Genomic DNA, 24,925 nt, shown 5'->3' with positions numbered 1-24,925 from the left:
TGTTTGATTCATATGATGTTCTTCATGACTGACCAACTTAGACTAATTAACCAGCTACATTCTAAAATGAGCTTGTAAAAAATTTATTTCATGAGATATCTTGCTATTTTTTAAGTTAGACAATTTCTCAACTTTTGAAGCTTAACTATCGGAGACACATCATTGATAAACATCACAGTCCTTAAGACATTAAATTAAACTGATTCAGGGATGAGGTTGTCAAAATGATTACCCAAACTGAAGCCTACGCAAACAAATCAATGTCAGTATGTAAAATGTCAACAATTATGATATATGCTCATCTTAGCCCAAACCAACTCCACCATTCTATTAGGACACAAAGTAATTGTGCGATAGGTAATTTTTTTGTTAAAATATTTAATCGTTCGGTCACGTAGACACTGTTGCATTAAACTCTCTTACGCGCAACTAACTATTGCTTATGGGGCGCAAATTTGGGTTTCTTTTGTACGTGTTCAAATTTTAACATCGCCAAATGAACATTGACTAACAGTTTACATGAGTTAGAAAAATACATAGATCCGTTATACATTGGATTGTTTTTTTTTATTCAAGGTTACTTTTCTATTAAGACATTTAAGCTCCGCTTGACAGGTATACCAAATTAGACTTAAATTTTATAAAAAATAATAATAATGTATATTGTCTATATATTTGTTTAAAAAATAGTACGGCTTTGGCGTTCTTAAAATACCAGTTGAGTATAGTATAGCTCTTGCATGGATGTTACTATTGTTAATGTGATTCAAATGTAGATTTATTTCGTACAAGTTCACAACTTAACATCACCACATTACAATTTACTAATAGTTAAAACGCCCTAAAAAGATACAAAGCTCCGTTAGTTATTAAAATTTTTTAGTATCACTTAAAAATAGTAGCTCGATAATTCATCTCACGTTTATAGTTTGACTAAAATAGACTTAAATTAAATAACTACAATAATGTGCAATAGTTGAATTTTGACACCAACTACAAAAAACTTACTCTAAAAAGTCGCTACAACGTAAACAGACATCATGGTAATGCGTAACACATTAAATAATTTTATTTTATATTAAATGAAATTATTATTGAATACCATATATATCATACACAATTGATACAAACCAACCTCGCTAAATCATGCCAAGAGGCAACGAAAAGATTGTAGGGGAGAAAAAAAAATCGAATAAACCAAATTGGTTGGTTGTATAGTGACGATGGGTTCACTCAACTCGCCATACAGTGTTACTACGGATGACACCTAAATTTACATCACTCCATATGTAGATGTCGACATCACATAAGAATAAATTTATTATTAAAAAAACATTATCAGTTGATAGCTAACCACCCCAATCAGCTATTATTAGCGTCATTGACTAGCGGGATAACGAAAAAATAACAAATAACAAATTAGTTGATTGCATCGTAACAACAGGCCGAAGCAGCTCTGAGCCACATATTCTTCTGACAGGCAGGAGTCAATTTTACATACATGAAGTAAATCTCTTACTTTTCCACTCCCCAACAAACAAATTGTTAATAAGTTGCCACATTGTAAGGCATTATTCCTGTCAATAACACATTACATAATGCTTGCCTGTATCAAACAAAATTAGTATCAATCAAATCTATCATGCACAAGTTACACAGTAGCTCCCCCGTCATTCATGGTAACAACAAACAATAATAGTATAAATGAGCAAAAAAACACTGAAAAAAACAAATTGGTTTGTTGCATAGTAATCGTTGGATCGAACAGCTCAGGATAGCACCTTATTAGAACACCCTCGCCTTAAACTTGCATATCTGCCACACTTACTTAAATCTTAACGTTAGTAGCTTGATGATGGGGCGCACATTTAGATTCCTTTCGTTATTGTTCAACTTTTGTCATCGCCAAATGAGCTTTAACTAATAGTTGACACGAGATAGAAAAATACTTAAATCCGTTATACATTTAATTGTTTTCTTTATTTAAGATTAATTTTTTTTTAAGACATTTGAGCTCCGCTAGACGGGTATACTAAATTAGCCTAAAAGTAAGAAAAAATCAATAATGTATTTTTACTATATATTTGTCTTTAAATAGTATGCGGGTTTGGCGTTGTTGAAATACCGGTCGAGTCTAATATAGCTCTTAAGTCGATGTTATTATTGTCAATGTGATTCAAATGTAGGTTTCTTTTCATTACATGTTCACAATTTAACAACACCAAATTAGAATTGACTAATTGTAAAAGCATACGAAGAGATACAAAGATCCGTTAGTTATTAAATTTTTTTTACTGTCACTTAAAATTATTAGTTCGATAATTCGTCTGACCTTTACAGATTGATTAAATTAGACTTAAATTCAATTACTACAGTAATGTAAAAAAAGATGAATTTTGATGACAACTACAAACAACTTACTATAAAAAATAGCTACAACGTTAACAGACATCAGTGGGCGTAATACATTAAATAATGTTTTTTTTATATCAAACGCAATTATTATAGACCATATATATCACCCATAGTTGATACAAACCAACCCCGCTGAATCATGCCAAAAGACAACGAAAAGATTGTATGGGAGAAAAAAAAAACTTTGCATAAACCAAATTGGTAGGTTGTATAATGACAGTGGGATCATTCAACTCTTAGCCGCACACTGTTATTACGGACGACACCTAAATGTACATCGGCCCATATGTGGATGTTGATGTCACCTGAGAAAAAATTTATTATTAAAAAAACATCATCAGTTGATAGCTAACCACCCCCACGAAGCTATGATTAGAGTCATTGACTAGGAGGATCACGGAAAAATTTAAAATAAAAAACTAGGTTGATTTCATCGTAAGCACCGGGCGGCGCAGCTCGACCCCACCCATTGATTCTTATCAAGGCGTGAGTAAATTTAACGTAGATGAAGTTGATGTCTTAATTTTCCAGTCACCATCAAAAGAATTGTTAAAAAGTTGCCACATTGTGGGACATCATCCGTGTCAATCACACATTACATAATGCTTGCCTGTATCAAACAAAATTAGTATCAAACAAATCTATCATGCACAACTTACACAACAACCCCCCACTCATTCATGGTAACAGCCAACAATAATAGTATAGATGAGAAACAAAAAGCTGGGAAAAAAAAGTTAGTTGGTTGCATAGTTAAGATGGGACCAAACATATCTGTAGCACACATTCTTATCACCACTAGCCCTTAAATTTGCATATCTACAACACTTATTTAAAGCTTCACGTAAGAACCCCAACAGGTTCATTCTACAAAAAACATGTCCTTTGTCTTTTTAAGAATTAATAATCCTCTAAGTTGTATTACCTTGACATATAAACAATATTACCTTACTTTGTTGCTTCAGCAAACTTATACAATCTGTCAACCCTATCTTTAAAGTTGTTATCAGTTCATTAAAGTTATTCCTTCTCTTAGAGGAAAAAACCGTCGAAACCACTTCAGAAAACTTATTCCCCAACCAACCATTAACAAATGGCATCCCAAGCATGCCAATTTCTTGCTAATCTCCATACAGGTACATACAAGTGGGAAGTTAAAGTTCGCGTAACAAGAATGTGGGAGTCAATTCACTGGAATAACAACGACGTTTTAAGCCGAGACTTTTTACTATTAGATGCACAGGTAATCAATCACATTAAATTTCAGATAATCTTTTAAAGAAATAAATTTTTTTTTCTTTATCCATAGGGAACTCACGTACATGCAAAATTGGCATCAGAAAACTTTAAAGCCTTTGATAAATTTGCAAAAGGAAAAGTGATAGAAGAAGGCAAAATCTACCTCATTCAACGCTTTGATGTGATGTTAGCAACAACCTATCGTCCGGTAGTTCATCCATTTGTGATTCATTTTAAGCCAGAAACATTAATAGAAGCAGTTGATGAAGAAGACACTGAAATTGCAAGGCACAAGTTCAATTTCACTGACTTCAAAAACCTTCAAGAAAGGTGTAAGCGAAAAACTCTTTTATCAGGTTATATATTACACCTTTAAACTTAAATATTTCTTCTAATTTATATTTTCACATTAAATTAAACATTCTTTTCACAAGAGAAATTAAATGCCAGAAGTTCTAATGTTCCTTTGACGTCAACACGTAGATGTTATTGGTGTATTAAAAAAAGTTGGCAAGCAAAAAGACAAATCAGGAACAAATTTACAAGAGATCGTGATCATGGATAAGAAGTGAGTTAAACATTGATATCTTTAGTTAACAAATCAAATGTATTGTTGTAACTTAATGAATTCTTCCAATTTTTTAGTGCCACCGAAATAACAATTGCTTTGTGGGGTGATATCGGCAAATCAATTCCAGAAGACATTATTGTATCGGCCTAATTCGTTACCCTTAAGATGACATGTCTTCGGGATCGAGACAGCGTAAGGTAGAAGAAAGAGGGAGCACGTGATCCAGTCCGCGAATCATGTAAGGGGCGCGGAATCTGGAGGGACGCGGAATCTGAAGGGGCATAGGGACCAGTGTGGTTTCAATGACCCAAAGGGAGGCAGAATAGTGAAGGGCATACGGAGTACGATAACAAAGCCGCGATATATCAAGAGATAGTTGGAAAATTAGTGGGGGTGGAATGAGAAAGAAGATCGTGGGATAAGGGAGCGGTTAGCGGTTAGAGAGAGAGGGTGGTTAGAAGATATAGAAAAAGAGGAAGGAGAAGAGAAAAGGAGAACGATGGCACAGCTTGATCCTCCCTGAAGGGGGTACGTAGGCAGCCCTAAATGGGTTCAGCAGAGAGGTTCTAAAGAGAGGGAGTCTCATCTCTGAGAAGAGACAGAAGAGAGTGAAGGTGTGAAGTTAAAGAGTAATAACAGGGTTCACACAATGGCGCCGTCTGTGGGGATTTGAACAAAAAGTCTGTAGGGTATTTACATTTTGAGTAGATGGGCGTATACAATTGCAGGACTGGGTCGAGATTACTGAAGACGATGATTTGTGTGTTGTTGGATGGGTTGCAATCGCTTGGGTCTGTTTTGAGGTTGGTTCTTCAGTCGGTTCGGGTTTTTGGTCGATGAAGGAGATCGAGACAGCACTTTCCCATCAACCAGCGTATCAATGGTGTGAGGAGAACCGAGTGGTTTGAGGATACATATGTGGGGATGTTGATTTCATTAAAGCTATAGGGTTTTCAGTGGTGGTTAAAACCGAGTGATTGGTAGGATGTGGTGGCTGGTTCGGTGGTGACCGGTTGGGTGGTGGCGGAAGCTGTCGAGGAAGGAGAAAGAGACTGCTATCCAGTACTCTCAGATGCTGAGTAACTTTTCTTTAGGCAGTTGGGCTTGGGTTAGTTGTAGGGCCGATTCTTAAGTCGTTGTGGGCTGGGCCCTTATGATGGATTGTGAAATCTCTGTTGAGAAAAAAGGGGGCGAGAGAGAGTTCAAAAGAGCGCCACCTTCTTCTCCGCCTGCGAGTGTTCTAAAGTTAGTACCAAAGGTTGAGTTGCAATTGGGTTGGGGTTGATGAATATTGGTGTTGGATTGGGTGGAATAGGGATGTCAGCCTGGCTATAAATTGAGGTGAAGTAGATTGGGTGTTTCATGAGTCGATGCTACTTGGGCTTTGCTGCCTTCTAGTTCAGATAGGTACATCACAGAAGTGGAAAATGGCAATCTGGCGCCACGGCACCATACCCGATTGCGTCATCGGATTAGTTATTTACATGCTTTTGTACCGAATTATGGTTTTGAGGCGCATCAGCCTTACAGGAGCTCGTTATTGCAGTACTCGTCTGAGTGTGATGGTTCGGTTATGTTACAAATGGAGTTTGTGGTTTATACGTTGGTGCATTCTTGGTTAGTGGAGAAGAATTTTTCTCCGTTGCTTGTGAATGTTGCAAGTCTTTTGGTGTGTTATTTCCTTTTCGAGCTGTGTTAGGGAGACGCGCTTCCGACTTTGGGTCTTGGGGAGATTTTGATGGTATTTGTGAAGTATCTTAATAGTAGCTTGGTTTTACATTAGTCATGGGTTTGAACTCTTTGAAAGCATCTTGGAAGTCCTCGGTTGAGAAGTGGGGTTCTAATGATTTTGTGAAGTCTAAGAGTGGTGTATCACAAATTGTTAATGGGTGTTTACGTTACACTTTGGAATTCGTTGATTCGAGAGGCCTTTATGCGAGGTTCATCCGAGGACATTTTAGTTACGTCGGTGGAAACTAATATTAAAATGCTTCTCAAGTATTTTTGTATGGATTACTTACATAGAGCCTTGGAAAGTTAGCTCGATAAAGTATGCAGATCTTGAGGCATTCATAGATCAATCTGCTGGACGACCCATAACCGGGACTTTGTTAAAGATAGTGCCAATCAACAGTAGGGGTATACATCTTCTTGGGAAGGATATGTGCTGTCCAATTATCTCTTCTATAGCTCTATGGTTATGCATTTTCTGGGGTCGCACACAAATTTCTTCACAATGATGTTGATACAATAATACAAATGGTGTTGAAGGTACTAAATGTTTTGACATCATCAAGGGAGTTGAGAGACCTCATAAATAAAGTTGATGCCGCATTTCATTGTAGATCCTTCGGGTCTTCCTCTGTAATGGTTGATAGTTCATATAAGTTTGTCCCGTCCATCCGTGAACAACTGCAAGATTGGGAGGATGGCTTGTGTGAGGATGATGCTGATGGATCCTTTTTGCATGAGAATTGGAATCAAGATTTACGGCTCTTAAGTGATGGTATAGGGTGGGCTTTGGTGGACTAGTAGGGTGTGAATGGTTGTAGCAGGATAGGTGTACCACCTCGGGTTTGGGCGGGGCTGTTAAAAAGTTGACAATCACGCCGAGTATTGCCAGAATGGTGACGGGTCTAACAAGGGGCAGCATAGTCCCCTCCTTTGTGTTATTGGTGATTTTAGTTTTTGTAGAGTATTCAATGTAACAACATCGACGGCGAGGAAGTTGGAGACAGAGGAACAATGAGATCAATAGATTGGGACTGAGATCAACGGCTTGGAGCATCTGAATATACGGATGGTAAGATGATTACTAAAAACGTAGAGAGGCATACACCGCGACAGGTAACTCATTTCTTTTACCGTCATGTACATAATAGACGGACGAGTAGTGACTCGACTGTCAGCCATAGTTACACTAGGGGCAAGCAAGCCTTGTCCCCGTCCTTGGCAGAGATGTATCTAGGGACAGATTGGGATTGTCCCCAGACCTCATTGTATTCCGCAAACCTATTCACTCTATGAGGTCGCAGACCATGAATGAGAAACATGGTTGTACACCTCGGAGTAAGACGGATTGTACACAGTTTGGAGCATATGATTGCCATTACATTTGTATGCAAATACTTATGCTGAATTAATATTATTCGTTAAAACTCACGTGTTATTTATGCAACCTCAAATATGAAAGTTTCAGGTTACAGAGAAAGAGAAAGATCCGCGGAACAGAGTTGAGATTGAGCTGGTATTGAGGGATGGATCCATCTCACCTCATTTACTACCTTATTTGCATACATTATATTATCATCAAAGAGTTTACTGTCTGCATTAAATGTATATTGCATGTTATGACATTGAGTAAGACCAGAGTCGAGCCCCGTACTAGCTATACGGGGAACCTCGGAATTTTTGTTTAGTTTTACAATTAAAAGAGAGGAAACTTGTTTTTAGATATTGCTAAGTGGGGTGAGGAATGATAGTTTGTGTTAAATGTTGTATCAATGAAATAGAGAGCATACTTCTTCAAATTGTTTAATGAGTATTGGGCTATGAACGAAAATAACGTGGGGGCAAACTGAGCTGCCCCCATCAGGCTTCACAGCTGACCAAAGACAGCGGGGGGGATGAGCCCTTCACGGACTAGATGTCCGAATCAAACTTGGGGGCAAATTGAGCTGCCTCTAAGCCAGAGAGTGGGGGGGATGAGCCCTTCGTGGACCGCAGATGTCCGAATCAAACTTGGGGGCAAATTGAGCTGCCTCTAAGCCGAGAGAAGCAGGGGGGATGAGCCGCCCGTGGACCCTTGAGATGTCGGAGGAATCAAACTTGGGGGCAACCCCAACAAGCTTCACAGTTGATCAAAGAAAGCGGGGGGCATGAGCCCTTCGCGGACTACAAATGTCCGAATCAAGCTTGGGGCAAAATGAGTTGCCTCTAAGCCAGAGAGCGGGGGGGATGAGCCCCCGTGGACCCATGAGATGTCGAATCAAGCTTGGGGCAAATGAGCTGCCTCTAAGCCGCGAGAAGCGAGGGGGATGAGCCGCCCAGGGACTAGATGTCCGAATCAAACTTGGGGCAACCCCAACAAGCTTCACTGGTGATCAAAGCGGGGGGATGAGCCGCCCGGGACTACAAATGTCGAATCAAGCTTGGGGGCAAAATGAGTTGCCTCTAAGCCGAGAGCGGGGGGATGAGCCCCGTGGACCCGCAGATGTCGAATCAAGCTTGGGGGCAAATTGAGCTGCCTCTAAGCCAGAGAGCGGGGGATGAGGCCGCCGTGGACCCAGATGTCGAATCAAGCTTGGGGCAAAAATGAGTTGCCTCTAAGCCGAGGAGGGGGGATGAGCCGCCGTGGACCGCAGATGTCCGAATCAAGCTTGGGGCAAATTGAGCTGCCTCTAAGCCAGAGAGCGGGGGGGATGAGCCCTTCGCGGACTAGATGTCCGAATCAAACTTGGGGGCAACCCCAACAAGCTTCACAGCTGATCAAAGAAAGCGGGGGGGATGAGCCATTCGCGGACTAGATGTCCGAATCAACTTGGGGGCAACCCGAACAAGCTTCACAGCTGATCAAAGACAGCGGGGGGGATGAGCCCTTCGTGGACTGTATGTCTGACTTAACTTATGTAGTGAGTTCTTTGAAAGAGAGTTGAGGGCGGGGATGAGACACATCACGGACATAGTAGTGGGCCATGTGAAGGAGAGTTGAGCGCTGGGATGAGACACGTCACGGACATAATGGTGAGTTATGTGAGGGAGAGTTGATGGCTGGGTTGAGACACATCGCGGACATGCTAGGGAGTTCAATAAAGGAGAGCAGGGGCAAGTAACGGTAACGCGAGAGCAAACCGAGTCACTGTTGATGACACCGCCTAGTTCAAGGCCGTGGAAAAACAAACTGGGGGCAAGCTATCTGAATATATTCCTTGCTATATGAGTGGAGCAAGTGGGAGGAGCCATCCGTGGACCCTCTTGTCCAAAACAAGCGTTGGCGGGACACACCCTTAAACTAGTAGGGGCCAAAATTTCAAGAGATGAGCTGAGAAAATATCAATATGAGCCAGAATGATATAAATGGAGACATATTCAAACTATTAGATAATTCGAGATGGCACAGAGCTAGTGTTAGAGGATTACACAAAATTATGAGATCACGTCATGATACTGCGAAGGTTTGGAATTTAGAAATGCATTATCTGAGGGGGCGTCAAAGGTCTTTCGGGTCCACCGTCTTTCGGCGACGGACCGAGAGGGGCATCAGATCGGCCTAATTCGTTACCCTTAAGATGACATGTCTTGGGACGAGACAGCGTAAAAGGTAGAAGAAAGAGGGAGCACGTGATCCAGTCCGCGAATCATGTAAGGGGCGCGGAATCTGGAGGGATGCGGAATCTGAAGGGGCATAGGGACTAGTGTGGCTTCAATGACCCAAAGGGAGGCAGAATAGTGAAGGGCATACGTGAGTACGATAACAAAGCCGCGATATATCAAGAGATAGTTGGACAATTAGTGGGGGTGGAATGAGAAAGAAGATCGTGGGATAAGGGAGCGGTTAGCGGTTAGAGAGAGAGGGTGGTTAGAAGATATAGAAAAAGAGGAAGGAGAAGAGAAAAGGAGAACGACGGCACAGCTTGATCCTCCCTGAAGGGGGTACGTAGGCAGCCCTAAATGGGTTCAGCTGAGAGGTTCAAAAGAGAGGGAGTCTCATCTCTGAGAAGAGACAGAAGAGAGTGAAGGTGTGAAGTTAAAGGGTAATAACAGGGTTCACACAATTATTACAAAACATAATGTAATCATTATAGCCACTTCGCTAAATGCAAAAGATTATCAAGGTAAATATACATTTATATTGTTGACAATTTATTCTGGTATCAAATATCAGTTAATATCAAATTTATTTTACAGCTGGAATTCCATCCAATAAAAAGGTGTTTTACTACATTTTTTTGTAGGCAAAATTACACTTTCATCTCTTAGCGGGACAAAAATCTATATCAACCACGGAAATTGGCGTTGTTACGGAATACAACGCAATTGAATTATATATATATATATATATATATATATATATATATATATATATATATATATATATATATATATATATATATAATTGGGTGCAATTTTTTTAACTTCAATTACTATGCATATTTATGCAAATGCAATTCATTTACATTTTTTTTCATTCCCATTATGATGTGCGCTTTTCTTTGTTGGGTACAAACTAGCTTCCGAGATACATATATTTCCGTTGAAGTTGAGAGTCCCCCTGAAAATCTATCTGAAGAAGAACTACTTAGAAATAGAAGAGTTACCATAGCTAAATTAAAGGAGCTTGGAAGAGATGAATCATAAAACGGATCAAGCTATACTTGTGCTGCCATAGTAGACAAGGTATACAGTGTTAGTTGGTTCTACAATTGCTGCAAACGTTGTAAGATAACTATCTCACAAAGTGACTCTGATAAACCCTGTTCCAAATGTAAGATGGAGACAGAAAAAAGGTCGGTTAAATTAAACTAACGTCTTTGCACTGTTTTTCCTTTAAGTATCCAACAACATCCTTCAACACATTCTTATTTCAAAGTAGGTATAAACTTCGAATGTGTGTGAATGATTTCTCCGATATCACCACTTTTGTCGCTTTCAACAAGCATGCTGAAACCTTGCTAATGAAGTCGGTTGAAGAGTTGGACATAATACAAAAGGCAAGTTAATTCACAATTTATCAATACATCTTTTGACTATAAGTTGAAACATGTCTTATACAAAATACAGCAAAATGGTCCCGATGCAGCTTCCAAAGAACTCCAAAAAATTGAAGGGAAATCTTTCATATTCCAAGTTAAAATCAATGGTTTCAGTGCTAAGGACACTTTTGAATCATTTACCATCGACAAAGTTTACCCTGAAGAAACTGACTTAGATAGTCACGTAATTGAGACGGTGAGGTTATGCTTTTATTTATTTATTATTTCTTTGCTTAAACAGTAATTGTTGTAAACACTTTAACCATGCTACATTTTTAACAAACATAGGGTTATAAGCTCGCAACCACGAAATGGCTCGAAAAAGATGCTTCAGCCGACAAGGACAACCCTGAAATCCAAGTAGCAAAAAAAAAATTGAAAAGCACATAATACTCGGTAAATAAACAACAAATACATTTGTATGACATTATTTGAATATTCATTTCGTCTATTTGTTACCAAGAAGCTTTAACTACATCTACTTTTTTTGGTATCCTTTGCAGCCTACAGCCATGTATCAAAAGTCACCTGTGTTATGTCTTTATCTTTAATTCCTCACAACTCGCCTGTCAAATGGAGAACGAAATACTACTACGCGTACCTCCATCCGCCGCTAGGTCCATCTAATAAATGCTACTGATTTTACTCTGTTCAAGTCATGTAGCTCGGCGTGTAATAATAATATTTATGTACATATGTTTATTTTTTACTTGCTTTTTACTGTGATCAACTCTAGCAACCTTTGTACATGAGCTTCCTATCAATAAAATATACTAATTTAAATATTATTAAACATATAGGTTATCTACATTATGCCGCCATCTGAACTTTTTTTTTGTTCCAAATTCTTACTACAAACCATACTCAAAGATTTCAATTCATTTTTGCAGTTTTGGTTTGCTTTTTACCACCATTTCAATACAGTTTGACGTCGATTTGAACTACCCAAATTTAATTCATCAACTATGAAAACCATTTAGATAAGTAACACTCCTGACAACATGGGTTCCAAAATCCAGCCATTCATCGTCAGCCACTAAACTAACAGTCTGATCGTTCTGTTTTTCTAAATATTCTTGATACTGACGTGCGACATCATCAAGCAGCAATTGAACCTATACAAAACATTTTACTTTATAGATCTAACAAGAAAGTCAATAAAAAAAACTTACTGAGAGGTCAATCCATTTTGAGCATTAGTAATTCACCAACTGACATCATCATTGTTCCCATCCCAAACAACCCCATCTATAAAACTAAGTGACCGACGTTCCTAACTTCTGTTTAGTTCCAAGACACTTGAAATGCTTAGACAATCCCGGCCAGTAGAATGTACACGTTCAACGCGTGTTGAAGACTCTTCCATAGCCTTGCACTTCATGTGCTCCTCGGCAGCTTCACCCTTGCCTTTTTTCATAACAGGGAAAAAAAAAATGCATCAAACCATTATATAGTTGTTTTACATCTCTCTCTCTCTGTCTCTTACTACTTTTTTTTAAACGTTTTTTCTACTCAGGGTTATTTCAAACGTATTTTAAAAATCATATGTATACAAAGCCTTGCATAACTCTTACACGAGACAATTACCATGACTAACTTAAAATAGCCCAATATAGCATAGTTAATAAAAAAATCATAATTAAAAAAAAAAAAAACAATTTAAACTATAGTTTTGCCATACCTCCTGCTCCTAGCCTTTTACACCTCCTTCAACTCAACCCCTTTCTCTCTTTGTGATATTATGATCACAAACAGAACTCTTTAACAACTTATTTTTTCTTATATATCCTTCCATTACCTTGAAGTTAAAATCGGGCCCATAATAATTTATCCTTTGACCCTTCTTTTTTAGCTCCTCCTTACTCATCATTGCGAAATAGTATTTGATCATATAAAATTTTACGGACTGTTCAGACAAAAAAAAAATTAAATATATTAGAAAAAAAAAAAAAAAAAAAAAATTAAAACTATGACAAACTATTAAAGAACAAGAAGCGGATTTATGTATGTCTAAGGAAATTCGGACGTTTATTAAAGAATATATGTTTTTTTAAACTAACAAAAAAGACAAAGCAAACCATAATGTTTTAAATAAATTAAATAAAAATCTACAAATCAACTTTATATACTAAAACGCCTATGATTGAGTTAAGTAGTTAAGCCTTTACAAACCAAGTGACTAAATCCAATGAGTACAATAAAGCGAACAACAGTAACTTTGAATGTTGAATAAGTCCCAACTACCAAAACATTTAATGATATAAGACCCATCTCTGTTAGCTAAATTATCATCTAATAAGGACCAAACCTGACGGACCGGACGCTGCTTGGCGACTTCGATTATATCTCAAAAAAAAGGGCGGACGGGCGTCAAAGGACGCAGAAATTAATTAATATTTATAATTTTATTTTATATAAATTAAACATTATAAACTAAATTAAATGTATCAACATTCATAAATTCAAAACTATTAAAGATAAATAACCATAAAATTAAGTTTAATATTTCCTAATCAAATTTTAAAAACATATCATAAGTCTTAACAAAACAAAAATTGAAAAAATTGAGTTTTTTAATATTATTTTGATTTATTTTTTATTTTTGGGTCAAAATCGGCGTCGGACCATGTTGACATCATTGCGTCTTGACTGCGTCCGGTTTAGTTGATTGCGTCTTGGCCCGTGTTGACGCGTTTCCATGCAGCGTCCGTGTCAATAGTAAACAGCCATTGATGATAGGTGCGTCCGTGCTTTAGAGATTATCATCTAACACATTTTCAAACCCGCATTCCAATGTTCTACGCTACATTTAAAAAAGAACAAAAAAACTCATACAAAAGTCATGGCGATGGGCTCAAGAATTACATCATTGGTAAAAGGTATTTGTTTACGAAATAGTAAATAAAATCTACTTTAATTATAAGTGAAAAAATGTGCCCCTCAATAACAATTCATTCTAACATGTATAGACTTTTAAAAATATCAAACATGTATAGATACATACAAGTATGGACATGTGATAACTTTTAAAATACTATAAAAACTAAACTATAAAATTTGCCATATATCATTTCATTATCATACGAGCTTCTCATTTTGTACTATAACAAGTTTTTTTCCCTTTATAAAAGATCACGGGGAAGGATTTGATAAGTTTAAGGTTCTTTCATTTATGCAAACAAAAACCGAGTCGGCAAAAAAAAACAATTCCATAAATCCAAAGCATACTGCTGTGAGTTATAAAGAGTGTATGAAAAACCATGCTGCTTCAATTGGTGGATATGCTAATGATGGTTGTTGCCAATATATGCATATACCTTCACTTAGTACCACTATTGTCAATGGAGATTTATCACTTAAATGTGCCTTTGTGGGTGTCATCGAATTTTCATCGCCAGAAGTTCTTGATCACGGGTAAGGTTGATAAAGAACGATTGTTAGATGAACCTGGTAATCATATGAGCAAAGGAGTTTGCATCAGTGGTGGTTCTAGGAGTGTTAAGAGTAAGAGATTTAGAACAAAATTTACACAAGTTCAAGAGAAAGCGGATGGCGTGTTTGCTAACAGATTAGGTTGGAAAACAAACAAAGCGTGATCTTTGTTGCCATTAGCCAGTTCTGTTTGAAAATTGGCATTGAGATAAATGTTTTCAAAGTGTGGCTTTATAATAACAAAAGCAAAAGGTGAAGCAACACTAACACCTACCCCTCCACCTCTTATTGCAGTTGCAACATTAATATTTAACCTACTATGTTGATCTCTACTACTCAAAAAAATAAACGAAAACTTTTTGATTTTGTCTATTTGTTTTATATATTTTTTAAAGACTTCTCAATACTAAATATTGCAAATCGATCAAAAAGTTATATGATATGTATTTTTTTCCAACAAAAAAAATCCTACCCTAACCATTAACTCCATAAGTTTCCTTTTTTTTTTTTAAATAGTTTACCGATTAAGAAAACATTTACTACTGAGTCGTTCGAAAATCATATATTATTAGATGTTAACAACCGTCTTAATTGTACTTAGCTTGATGTAAACACTTTATACTTAAATTTTCTTTTAGTATTGTCAAACTTATCATGATTTAACTCCTTCTTCTATGTTTTATTGTTTTTTTTTAATAAACACCCTTTTTCTCCTTATTCAATAACAGTTTTAAACTTCAGTTGGTGTTTTTTTTTTTTTTTTTTTTTTTTTTTTTTTTTTAATTTAACATTTTTTAAAATTTGATATTGTGTCGTACACTTTAGCTAAAGTTAGTTTACTCTCATAATGGATTGTTTACTACTTCAAAATAAGCTATTTTTTGTATAACGTATCAATAACGTATAATACGTTGTGTTTGTTTTAATGCAGAAATGAAAACAAACAAATCAACCTCAATGAGCCTATTGCAAGCGCTTCTTCTATAACAATACCGTGCTTTAAAAAGAAGGTCAGTCAATAGACCCTTACCTTTGTTTTCTTGAGTCTTCAAACATGTAACTCATTGTGCTCTCAAATTGCTTGATACATCTCACATGCATTATATTTACATAAAACGAAAAATGCAATTACAGTTAGTTCTATTTTTTTTTAAATTGCATTTTGTTTTTTTTTTAATTAACTTACTGCCAGGAACTGCTACACAATATATAGTTCCAACATTGTCAATGAGAGACACTTAGCAAGATTTTCTAACTGTCCGTACGCCTCTACTTAACGTTGATGGCTTCCAAAGGCTGCAAAACCTTTGCCTTATTGTCAAGTTTGCAGAGTAAGTTTTGTTAACGATTCGATTCTGCGGCTTTGACAGCCAATTGCTCAAATCGATAGTGGCCAAACTTTTTTATCCATCTGTAAATTTGTTTTGTAATTTAAGAAAAATACGTGGCGTCGTTCTATTAAGTTTTTAAAGCTTTCTATAATGTTTTTTTTTTATTATTTATGGTCAGACATCTACATGTTATTTCCTCAATCTGGAACATGCAAATACGTGCATTAGAATTAAATTAAAAAAAAAATATACACATTGCTTGATTGAGATAAGCCCGACAGCGATTCTTGCAGAAATTAGTTTTTACATTACGCACATTTGACGTGGCTTAAAACTAGATTATGAAATTAACCTGCTCTACCTACTTGACCCTTCAACTTTTCCTTTAGAGCCCACCTACGCTTCTACATATCAACTTAAAATTATTACAGAGTCCCCACATTTTTAATTATGTTTTAATATTTAATTATTTTTTTGCCACTATAAAGCACGCACGCTTATATTTTGATTCATACAATCTCATAAGTCCTCCTCATCCAATCTCATTAGTCCTCCTCATCATAAACCTAACTTCTCAATGACTCCAAACCGTCAGAGAATCCCTCCCTCACCTCCAATCCAAATAGATTTCTTCGCTGAAAATGCCCTGCAGAACACAGTTGATCCCATGGAAGGGATCCATATCCTTCACGGGTGTATCAAGGCAATGTATGAACGGCAAGGATTTATGCATGAACAGTTAACAGATTTACAGCAACGTATTATAGTCTTTGATGAAGAACAGGAACAATTTCTGGAAAACTACTCGCAATTCTTAGAAAACCACTCACAAATTTTGGAGAGTCAAAGACAAATTTTCGAGCACCAAGGAGAGCTTCAACAACAAATTCTCCAACATATAGAACAACTTCACACTATTGTCACAACTTTTCTTCGACATCCTCCCCGTTATAATCGTCCGCCTGGGCCAGCATAATCTAATTATGCTTCAAATTAAAGGTCCTCAACTGTCTTCTCTAAGATTCGTATCAGTTGTGTAATATTGAAGTTATGGCACGTTTTTCGTTGTGTAAATTTATGTCTTTGAATACTGTGTGTAATATCTATTATTATATCATAAGCAAATAAACACTTTTAATAAACGTTTACGTTGCCCTTAAAAAAATACATATAGCACTAACATTACACCTGACACGCAAAAAAACTTAAATAGTATAATCAATCTGACAACAGCACTCATTACCACAAACATCACAATTCACAACATGGGTCATTTTCTTTTTATTTGGTAACATTGGTTGGTTTGAAGCAGTAAATTGCAGCTCCTTACTAAAACATCCAACCCAGTCACATTTAAGCCACATTTCAAAAACTTTACCTGACCGATCCCAACACTTAACCAAATACATAATACCTCTGTAGCTTGCTTCCCTACATCTTCGATTAAGGTAAGGACAGATTTGAACTGTGTGGCCTTCTTGCTCACAAAGTTGACAAATCTAGAAAAAAAATTACCAAAAAAACAAATTTGGGTAAATTTATTTATACTTCATAATTGTTAAGTTTAACTATTGCGTAAAACAATATATATTCTTTTCAATACTATTGCATTTTTTTAAATTTACTATTTCGCTATACTTCATAATTGTTTGGGTAAATTTGGGTAAAACAATATATATCATTTTTAAATATATATTTACCTAAGTTTGATTTTCTATATATTGTTTTTCAATACTATAATTTTTTTTTTGTAAAGATACTATTTAGTTATACTTCATAATTGTTGGAATTGGCATCAAACTAGCATTATGATTAATTTATTTAACTTTTTTTTTTTTTTTTCTTAAACAATTGGTGACAACCATGTCCAACAGATTGGATGTTAAGGAAAATGAGATTGGAGATTCAGTAAAAGTTATACTATTAACAGTAATTATTTGTGTTTGACTCCTTTTATGGAAAGTTGTTTTAGGTGGCTAGACCTAAACAAATGTATGTTCTTGTTTACCATATCACTGTTTTAAATTCAGTAAAGATATTAAACCATGTCATTACATTTTTTACCCAATATGTTTTGTTATTGAAATACTTACTTCTTCTGTGAGACACCTGTTCGCAATTTCCATTTTAAATACATTAATGCAACACATCGCAGTAATTATGACTACTATCAGTAAATCCAAAAAATTAATCCTCATAAAAAAAAGGTCTTCTTAACTTTTAAATAATGAACGTTATATATAATCACATTCCCTTTAGAAAACGGATTGTGGTGGGAAGAAAACTTGAGACTCATCTGACGTCATTGGGTAAATGGATTGTTGTTAGGAATTATTCAAAGGTACTATTTAAGGTAGTGATAGTACCCATATCTATATATTATTCTATACTATTTGAACACATCACTACTACTCTACTACTAAATACCATGGCACCTTAAAAGTAATCAACCTTTTCAGTACTGCATGATGCCCTTACAAAGTGTTGGGAAAAAATTAGATGAGTGGGCGAATAAATCGACTACATAGTAATTTGCTTTTTTCTTTCCATTTATAGCCTGTAGTTTAATAAGAGTAAAGTGCATATACAGAGGTCCTTTATATTTTTTTGAAGATGTTATTAAATGTACGCACCATTTCTTGCTGACGCAAACAAACAGTTTTTCACGCCTCTGTATAGTACAAATTAAACATGATTATGTGTTCCACCTACTTTATATTTTTAAAATTTGTTTCTCTTCCCACAATTATTTGCTAATTTCTCAAAAAGCTTGCGTGTCCCCCATATGGACGAATAGGTTAGGACGAATAGGTATGCCAACTGGTTTAGAGGAGTATACACCGTTGTCTTTTTCTTTCTAGCTCCGCCACATAGTATTTAACACATATGCATAGTCCAAATTAAGCATGATTATGCATCCTACCTGCTTTACCTTTTTAGCCTTTTTTTTTGTTCTCATAGGTAACTGCTAACTTTTCAAAATAGTTGTGTACGACCCCATTAGAACGGATAGGTATGACCAACGCTTCTGGAGATGGAAGAGAGAATTTTACTACCAGACATATTGTCTCATCACATTATTTGCCCCTTTCTACACATATAGAGCCAGCATATTGCCCATTACCTCCCCAAATTTTGGCTCTTGAGTCATTATAATGTGTTCAACCCCACCATACCTAAAAAACAAACCGGTTTATATTTTAAGTTTTTTAAATATCCCCACCATTATTTTCTTTCCTCTTCAAATACTTGACTTGGGCTCACTCGTATGGCCAGAGTTTAATAGGAAAGGCCTTAAACTGGTTTTATAAAGAGAAAAAAGGATTGATGCTATACAATATTTGTCATCGTCAAACACTCGGTATCTACTAATTTGCATTTATTTTTATTTTCCTCTTTTGTTACTTAAATTGTAATGAATTCATTTCTGCAGGTTTGTTCCTTCTTCCCTCCATTTTGATACCGGCGGACGTCTATTTGAACTATCCAAGTTTCAATAAGCAACTTTGAAACCAACTTAGAAAGGTAAACTAAAATAGAAAATTAGTTAGTTCAATTCCTTGCAGTTTGTGTTTCAAAAATGTTTTTTTGTTTTTTTTAAATTGCACCTGACTATTATGTTAGGAAGGAAACTTTAGGCTCCTCTGTCGGAATTGAGTTAATGGATTGTTGGTACGGGTAAAACAAAGGTATTATCAAATCCATTAACATTACTCATAACTATATATTATTATATACTATTTACACACATGTTGCTAAACAGTTTGTTTGGTTTATCTAGAAATAGCATAAAATCACATGAAAAAAAAATGGCGTAGTTGGTTTTATTGAACTACACCAATATCTTAGTGATCTTCCATCATTTATTTTTTTGCCAAGGAGACGTTTGTTTTAAAAAACAAAATCAGCTTTGAAGTAGTCTTAGAATGTAATTGTTTATTATACTGCAAAATATAATAATCCAATAGTCTGAACAATTTTGCTAACAAGATTTTTTTTAAAAAAAATTAATTTAAAATTTGCCTCCTTGTATATAGTATTTAATTGTTGTATTTAAACAAAAAAAAATAGATTGTTTGCATATGCTTAACGCATTTGCTTTACAAGGAGATGGTAAAATTTAATTGTTTAATTTAACCTATATAACACAAATGTAGAATGGGTACTCTTCAATTGACGATCAAAATTTGCAAATGGAAAAAGATGTTACATATTATAAGTATTTGAACATCCCGTTAAATGAATCAAACTACATCAATCTTAAATTATAACAATTTTGTTTTTGTTTTTTTTTTTTTTTTTAATCCCCAGTTGTGATAACTATAACTATTAAGGCGCTAAATAAACAGTATAAAAGGAAAAGCTCATAACGGCTCCGATTGTTGCATTAAGGTCATGGAAGAGTATATATGAAAAATAAACTGTTTAGTAGTGTTCTTAGTCAACATAATATGAATAAGAGTTAAATGGTCTGAGTCCAAGGGTGTGTGAGAGATTAATACCAGCAACTATGTAAAAGACTATAGTTGAAAGAGTAGTTTTTTTTGCCCCATGGCTTTTTAATATAGGCTATATTGGGCTATTTTATGTTAGTCCTGTTAATTATAAAGTTTAAGAGTTATGGTAGAAATTTTTTTACATAATTTTTTTTAAAATATGTTTGAAATTACCCCCGTAGAAAAAAACTTTTAAAAAAAAAGTTACAAAAGACAAATGGTTAGAGAAACCTAAAATAGCTATATTTTTTTTTTTTTTTTGTTTTGTTTTTTTTTTTTTTTTTTTATTTGTTATGGGGAAAGGCACTGGAGAGACTATTGAGGAGCAGCACATGAAGCGCAAGGCTATGGAAGAGTTGGTAGCACGTGTTAAGTGCGTCCATGCTACCGGTTGGGATTGTCTACGTAGGAGAGATGTCATTGAACCAAATAATGATCGGGGAACAACCTTCGTTTAGTTATGGAGTTGGAGCCATTGGGGAAGGAAACAATAAGGATGTTATTTTGAGAATTCTTTGATGCTCAAAATGGGTTAACCTTTTTTTTTTTTTTTTTTTTTAATTTGATTTTTGATTTTTAATTTATTCAAGTTAAATGTTTCATATAGGTACAATTGCTCCTTGCTGATGTAGTACGTCAGTACCAAGAATATTTAGATGTGCAGAGTAGTCGGATTGTTACTTTAGTTGCTGACGATGACAGGCTTGCTATTGGAACCCATGTTGGTTGCAGTGTAAAGGAAGAAACTGAAGAAGCAATGACACATAAGGTTGAAGATACCAGTTTAGAAGAGACAAAGCTTCATATAGTTCAGTTAGAAAAAACTCTAACTCAGTATCATCTGCGTGTTGAAGAGCTAAAGGAAGATCAGATAACTCTAAAAGGTCTTATAGAGGCCCAAGAGTTTGATCTCCGTTGGGCTGATGGAGATCGCCTGCGAAGTAAAGAACATATCTATATGTTGGAAACAAGGATATGTAGCTTAGAGTCGGAAATAGTTCAGTTGAAGTTGTACGGGAAGCATATGGAGGAGCCTCCATAAGTCTTTCCCCCACTAATCGCATATGCCAAATTCAGTTTAAAATTATGTTCGTAGTTGGTATACCAAATATTGATGTATATGTTTTATTACATATTTTAAATATCGTATGTATAAAAGTTTTGGCATTACTCTTAAACTTTACAATCAACATTCCTAACATAAAATAGCCCAATATAGCCTACTTAAAAAGAAGGGAAAAAAAAACGCTTTGAGCTATAGTTTTCTCTATATCTCTTGCTCATAATCTCTTACATCATTCTTCTCGGACCCTTTCTCTCTTTCTCATATTATGATCGCTTAAAAACAACTTAACAGTTAATCTTTCAGATATATACCCTTCCATTACCTTTAACGTAACCATCGGACCCATTACATGTTTTTTTTTTGCCCTTCTTCTTTAACTCCTTCTTAGTCATCCTTGCGAAATAGTATATCATCATATATAGTTATGAGCATTGTTAAAAAAAATGAAAACAACCATGAAAAAAAGACCAAAGAAGGAATATCTATATGTTTAAGAAAACTTCTTAAAGGTTCTTAAAGAATCTATGTGTTTTAAAGTAAAAGAAAAGCAAAAAAAAACATAATTTTTTAAATAAATAATAAAAGCAAAAAAAAAAATAATAATGAAATAAAATAAAAAACTAGAAAACAAATATATATACTCCATCGCATATGATTAAGTTGAGCAGTTCACCTTTGCAAACCGATTGACCCAATTAAATGGGTTCAATAACGGCATTACAACTACTATGACCACTTTGTAAGACCCAGCTCATTACCCATAATATCTTGACACATTTTCAAACCCGAAGTTCCAATGTTTATGCGCCACATTAAAAAGTAAAAAAAACATACTAAAGTCATTGCGATGGACTCGAGGATTACATCATTGTTAAAGTTAACCCCATGGGCAAAATAGTTTAAAAAATTACTACATTAATCATGAATGAAAACATTATGCATGGGTCCACTTCATGACAATTACTTTTTGCGTCCATACAACTGTATTGTTATTTTAAAAACATAAAACATATATTGAAACATACAAGTATGTACATGTCATTACTTTGAAAATAATATACAAGCTCCACTATAAATTTGTAAATATCATTTCATCATCATAAGAGCTTTTCGTTGTGTTAAAAAAAAAGTCTCTTTTCTTTAGAAAATATGCAAGTAGGATATGAAAAAAAAAGTGCTTTTCATTTATGCAAAAAAAAATTGAATCAAACAAAAATAAATCATCCACAAATCCAAAGCAAACTGGTGTGAGTTATAGAGAGTGTATGAAAAATCATGCTGCTTCAATTGGTGGATATGCTAATGATGGTTGTTACCAATATGTGCGTATGACTTCACACCAAAAAAATATAAAGAAATAACTGCTAAGAAAAGTTTTGTTTAGCCTTTTATAATACAAAAAAAATTAAAAAAAAGGTTCTTTCTTTTTTTTGCCCCTTGAATGAATATGTAGCTTTTTGACACGTCTCATGAAATATAGTTGAATCTGAACCGTCCAATTATATTATTATACTATGTGGATATATAACATATATTAGGTCGACCTCCCTTAATATCCAACATCCCATCAGATTTACTCAAGTAAAGTTAATCTAAACTGTTTCCTTTGAAAATTTTAAATTAAGTTTTGACACGAAATATTAAAAGCGTGTTAGCGCGACTAAGACAAAAAAAGGGTCCCTTTGTCTCCAACTCACGGACAAACTTTTATATCTTTACCTTATCTCTTTCCTTACTGATTTCTTAAGAAAACGACTCAGATCAACAACAGTACTCACCTCTCTCGCATCTCGTGGATTCCATCAACCAACCCCCGTCAGGTAATTCTTCTCTTAAATTTTTGATGCTTATTTTAATCCTTTTTTGCTTAAATATATTACCCTCCTGTTCCATTGTCTTCTTCATACATTTTCCATTACAGATCATCATGACCTTCAAATTTTTTTTTTTCACTTAATAGTTGGCTGATTTGAAGGCTATATCTACAAAAAAAAATAATAAAAAAAAAAATAGATATTGTGATTTAGAAAATAATCATTTTCATAAAAACCATAATAATACTAATTATTATAACAATAACAAATCAGATGACTTATTTGTTCCAGTTGTTTAATGTAATATCTTTTATGACATTCTGAAATCATCGTAATTAATATATTGAAACATGATGTCACCAATATAGATATCTATGGTATATCTTTGCCATGTTGAGCCATTTTAACAACACAAAATATATTTGATTTTCTATACATTCTTTTGAATACTATTTGGTTCTTTTTTTTTTAAAAGATAACCATATATAGTTGAAATATCTACAACTTCTTCTAATATATATCATGACAAAGTTATATATATTTGTAGTGGTCAACAAAAAAAATAGTAAATCTTTGATTAAAAAAATAATTTTAGAGTTTTTTTTTTTTTTTTTTAAAAAAAAAACCTTCAATATATCTACCAATTTATTATCATTCACAGGGCTCAAATTGACAAACCAATGGGAAATATATTGAATTTGTTCCAACCACTTAATGTAATTCATTTTCTTACAATTCATACTGCTTATTATACAATGTTATTTAGTGATTCTTTTATTTGTTATACTTCATAATTGTTTGTATTGTCATCAGACTGATATATGATTAATTTATTTAACGTTGGGAATATTTTTTTATCTTTAACAACAGTTTCAACCATGAGCACCACATTTGCTATTGATGAAAGCGAGATTGGAGATGCAGTCAAAGTTTTACTATTAACAGTTATTATTTGTGTTTTACTACTTCTATGGAAAGCGGCTTTGGGGGTCTAGACCTAAACAAATATATGTTAATTGTTTAACGTATAAATGTTTTAAATTCAATAAATATATTTAACCATGTCATTGTATTTTGTAGTCAATATGTTTTGTTATAAAAAATATTTACTTCTTTTCAGAAGACCTCATTTTACAATTTCCATATTAAATGCATTAATGGGACACATGTAAGTAATAATTACTGCAATCAGGGAATCCAAAGCATTTGTTATCATAAAAAAATAGTCTTCTTAAGTTTTAAATAATAAACTATATATGATCACATTTACTTTATAAAGTATTTTTAAACATCCACGTGCAGAGCACGTGCACTAATGCTAGTAAGAAGTAATTGATGTTCTGTCTCATTAGTGAACTCTGACAGAAAGCTTAGAATAAACCCATATTTTATGGGAAATTTTTATATTAAAAAATATACCAACATCTAATATCAAAAGTAGACTCGTGATACCGCCACTTAGCTTCTTATGAACAACTTCAAGTATCAGAGTACCATGATCAACATGGAAGAAACCCATGTTTACTGTGGTGATCAAATGTCTTCTTCTAAAAACAATTATGAATTGAATGAGTTTGGAAATGAAACTCAAGCTTTTGTATTCATTATTAATGGTGGTTATAAAGTTGCTATTTCTTTCTATTTCGTTCTGGTTTTACAAATATTTTTGTAATGAATCGAATCTCTATTTTTTTCTCTTTATCATCACTTTATATAGTCTTTTAGCTATAGTGGTGCCCAATCCTATCATGATGCGTGTCCATTATCATTATTTTCCTTCCTTTCTCTCTTGTTCCTGTAACACATAAA

General features: G+C 34.7%; 1 long non-coding RNA gene and 1 pseudogene across 1 annotated transcript; both read left to right on the top strand.

Annotated features, from left to right (window-relative positions):
• Positions 1-3,508: 3,508 nt before the first annotated feature.
• LOC147502469 (uncharacterized) lies at positions 3,509-6,905 on the top strand (annotated as a pseudogene).
• A 16,090-nt stretch (positions 6,906-22,995) lies between these two features.
• On the top strand, positions 22,996-24,200 carry LOC147502468 (uncharacterized). The gene is made up of 2 exons (XR_015220007.1): positions 22,996-23,122; positions 23,987-24,200. It is a non-coding gene; the product is annotated as an uncharacterized LOC147502468 (long non-coding RNA).
• Positions 24,201-24,925: the final 725 nt, after the last annotated feature.

The sequence above is a fragment of the Coptis chinensis genome, chromosome 4, assembly GCF_015680905.1.
Source record: "Coptis chinensis isolate HL-2020 chromosome 4, ASM1568090v1, whole genome shotgun sequence".
Lineage (NCBI taxonomy): Eukaryota > Viridiplantae > Streptophyta > Magnoliopsida > Ranunculales > Ranunculaceae > Coptis > Coptis chinensis.
The sequence above is the reverse complement of the archived record's forward strand: the minus strand, read 5'-3'. Positions and strand labels throughout refer to the sequence as shown.